This window comes from Nematolebias whitei, chromosome 3, assembly GCF_014905685.2.
Source record: "Nematolebias whitei isolate Nwh7 chromosome 3, NemWhi1, whole genome shotgun sequence".
NCBI classification, from domain to species: Eukaryota; Metazoa; Chordata; class Actinopteri; order Cyprinodontiformes; family Rivulidae; genus Nematolebias; species Nematolebias whitei.
Genome location: NC_056500.1, coordinates 1,176,553 through 1,180,764, shown reverse-complemented (window position 1 = coordinate 1,180,764; position 4,212 = coordinate 1,176,553).

Below are 4,212 nucleotides of genomic sequence, written 5' to 3'. Positions count from 1 at the left end.
ATACAGACTAGGTGTGGCCTCCCCTGGGTACAGTCTGTGGTACAGAAAACGGTCAATAGCCTTGTCCTGCTCCAACATTTTCAGGCAATCTATCAACTTCTTCTTGTAACCACTTCCTGGATCTCTTTTCAGAGGTTCATAAGTGTTTAAGTCACTAAGGAGTGTCATAACTTTCTCATGATAGTCTTTCTGGTTCAAAATCACTGTGCACCTTCCTTTGTCTGCTGGGAGAATGATGATGTTTTTGTCCTTGCTAAGAGTGCTGAGTGCGTCCCTCTCCTCTCTACTGATGTTGGAAGGTGGTGGTTTGGCATTGCTGAGGCAGGATGAAACTTTGACTCTGAGCTGTTCTGCTTCAGCCTCTTTCATTTTGTTGTTGCGGATGGCTGATTCTGTGGCTGTGATCATCTCCACCAGAGGAATTCTACTTGGTGCAACCGCAAAGTTCAGCCCCCTGACAAGAATCTCTGTCTCCGGCTGGGTGAGCTGTCTGTCGGATAAATTCTTCACCCACTTTTCTTTCTCCCTGGCATGTAATTGACTACTGGAGTGTTGTCCTACACTGAATGTGTTGTTATTGGAATAGTGACGGTGTTGATGAGTTATTAGTACGTTAAACTTGTTTTGTTGTCGAGTCTAGGACTTGACATGACAACCTCCTTTAAGACAGAGCTGAATACAGCACCTCAGACTGAGGAAGTCTTTCGGATGAAAGACGAAACGTTTCTACTTTTTTTTGCTTTGTTTTGTTTTTTTGAATGTCCAGAGGACCAGATTGAACTTTTTTAGAGAAGAATAAACTCTTTATATTCTGATGTTTTATCACGAGTCGGTCCAAATCAAGTTTTACAAGCAGGTCAACGTTGGTTGCTACCTTATAAAGGTCTTCTTAGCTTTCTGATAGCCTCCGGTAGAGTACGACCAATCGAGGTAGCTCTCTTTCATCTCCATGGAAACGGTGGTGGCTGCAGACTGCAGGCCTCTCTGAAAGAAAGGAATAAAAAGCACGAGTTGAACTCCTCAGCTTCTTCGTGTTTTTCATCAGTTCTGTGGACGTTACAGAAAACTACACCTGCTTCTTTTGTTGGGATAATCAATTCAATTTAATTTAATTATACAACGTCAATTCACAACAAAGTTGTCTCAGGGAACTTTACAGGAACACCCAAGTTCATGCTCAATAATCCAGGTATACAATCCAACAGTGTTCAATCAGGTCATCTGGACGGTCTCTTTTTTTGTGCCGAGACGTTTCACCTTCCATCCAGAAGGCTTCATCAGTCTGAGGAAACACCAAACAAAACGGATTCTCCCCCAACCAGTGTTGCCAGATCTCACGATAGAAACAAGCAACCAGCTCTATGAAAATAAGCCCAACTGGCAACCCACCACACTGTGTAAAACAGAGGCCGTTTTTAAAACCGTATAAACAAACATTTATTATGGCATTATACATAAACAGCAATATTATGCTAAACACTTTGAATAACATTCCTTAGATAGAGAACTTTACTAACTGGCTTTTTTATGTAAGTGAATGTTCCTGTAAAGTCCCTGAGACAACTTTGTTGTGATTTGGCGCTATAGAAATAAACTGAATTGAATTGAATTAACATACTTTTAAGCTCTGATCAAAAAATTACATATTACATATTTTCATAAACAAAACATCCTGACATCTGCGTGTGAGTGGAGCCCCCTAGTGGTCGGCCACAGTATGAGTGTTTGGGAGGGTGCCACTGTTGCCACTCCAACTTGGGCGGGAGCGATAAACAGGAAACGAAGGCGTGGAAGGGACAAACTACCACTTACCACTCGTCTTTTGCTTTATTGTGCGGCACTGGGACATAATCAACTAGTTTCACTCGGAAAGAAAGTCAAGTCCAAATAATCAACTTCACGGTCAAAACAAGCCCAAAAAACCACAACTCACAAGATTCACAAACGACTTTAGAAAAAACAAGCCCAAAGTCGCTTATAATAAGTGAACTTGGTAACTATGCCCCCAACAGATTACTACAAAGTGGAAAAAAAACAGTTGGTGCCAAGATGGCCTCTGGGGCACGCCCTAACCTCCGGTGCCCGGCCCGCCCTCTCCCTCATCGACGGTAAACTTGACGAGTCACTTAACAGAAACATTCACATGTATAAAAAGCCAATTAGTAAAGTTCTCGATGGAAGAAAGCCAGCAGACTCGTTGAATCTTCATCACAGTCTCCCATTCTGAGCAAGCACCAAGGCAACGGTAGAAAGAAAAACACTCCCTTTTAACAGGAAGAAACCTCGAGCAGAACCAGGTTCAGGACAGGCAGCCATCTGCTTTGACCATTATCGACTGGTCTGTCTTTCCTAACCGCAACTAAATGAGCACAAACTATTTATTTATAAAGCACAAAATTACAACAAAGTTGTCTCAGGGCACTTTACAGGAACATTCACATACATAAAAGCCAATTAGTAAAGTTCTCTATCTAAGGAGTTGTTGTTGTTGTTGTGGTTGTTGTTGCTGTTGTTGGTGTTGGTAGTGTTGGTGATGGTGTTGTTATTGGTAGTGTTGGTGATGGTGTTGTTGTTGTTGGTGGTGTTGGTGATGTTGTTGTTGTTGGTGGTGGTGTTGGAAGTGTTGGTGATGGTGTTGTTGTTGGTGGTGTTGGTGCTGTTGTTGTTGTTGGTGGTGGTGTTGGTGATGTTGTTGTTGTTGGTGGTGGTGGTGTTGGAAGTGTTGGTGTTGTTGTTGGTTATGGTGTTGTTGTTGTTAGTGGTGATGATGTTTTTGGTAGTGTTGGTGGTGGTGCTGTTGTTGGTCATGTTGTTGGTAGTGTTGGTGGTGGTGTTATTGGTAGTGTTGTTGGTGGTGTTGGTGATGGTGTTGTTGGTGTTTTTGTTGTTGGTGGTGTTATTGGTAGTGTTGTTGGTGGTGTTGGTAGTGTTGGTGATGGTGTTGTTGGTGTTTTTGTTGGTGGTGGTGTTGTTGGTGCTGTTGCTGTTGGTAGTGTTGTTGTTGTTGGTTTCTTTGGTTTGAAGTACAAACCGGATTCCAAAAAAGTTGGGACACTAAACAAATTGTGAATAAAAACTGAATGCAACGATGTGGAGATGGCAAATGTCAATATTTTATTCGTAATATAACATAGATGACAGATCAAAAGTTTCATAAGAGTAAATCTAACATTTTAAAGGAAAAATATGTTGATTCAAAATTTTACAGTGTCAACAAATCCCCAAAAAGTTGGGACAAGTAGCAATAAGTGGCTGGAAAAAGGAAATTGAGCATATAACGAACAGCTGGAAGACCAATTAACACTAATTAGGTCAATTGACACCATGATTGGTATAAAAAGAGCTTCTCAGAGTGTCAGTGTCTCTCAGAAGCCAAGATGGTAAGAGGATCACCAATTCCACCATTGTTGCGCAGAAAGATAGTGCAGCAATACCAGAATGGTGTTACCCAGCGTAAAATAGCAAAGACTTTTAAGTTATCATCATCACCCGTGCATAACATCATCAAAAGATTCAGAGAATCTGGAACAATCGCTGTGCGTAAGGGTGCATCCATCCATCCATTATCTTTACCCGCTTATTCCATTTTGGGTCACGGGGGTCGCTGGTGCCCATGTCCAGCAATCACTGTGCGAGGGGCGGGGTACACCCTGGACAGGTCGCAAGTCCATCATAGGGACACATAGAGACAAACGAGACAAACAACCATTCACTCGCTCACTCACACCTAGGGACAATTTAGAGTTACCAATCAGCCTAACATGCATGTTTTTGGTCTGTGGGAGGAAACCGGAGTACCTGGAGAAAACCCACGCATGCACGGAGAGAACATGCAAACTCCACCCAGAAAGGCCCCCGGACCAGGGTTTGAACCAGGGACCTGCTCGCTGAGAGGCAGCAGCTCTACCAGTTGCGCCACCGTGCTGCCCTGTGCGTAAGGGTCAAGGCCGTAAAACTCTACTGGATGCTCATGATCTCCGGGCCCTTAAACGTCACTGCACCTCAAACAGGAATGCCGCTGTCAAGGAAATAACAGAATGGGCTCAGGAATACTTCCAGAAAGCATCGTCAGTGAACACAATCCACCGTACCATCCGCTGTTGCCAGCTGAAACTCTACAGTGCAAAGAGGAAGCCATTTCTAAGCAAGCTCCACAAGCTCAGACGTTTGCACTGGGCCAGGGGTCATTTAAAATGGAGTGTGGCAAAATGG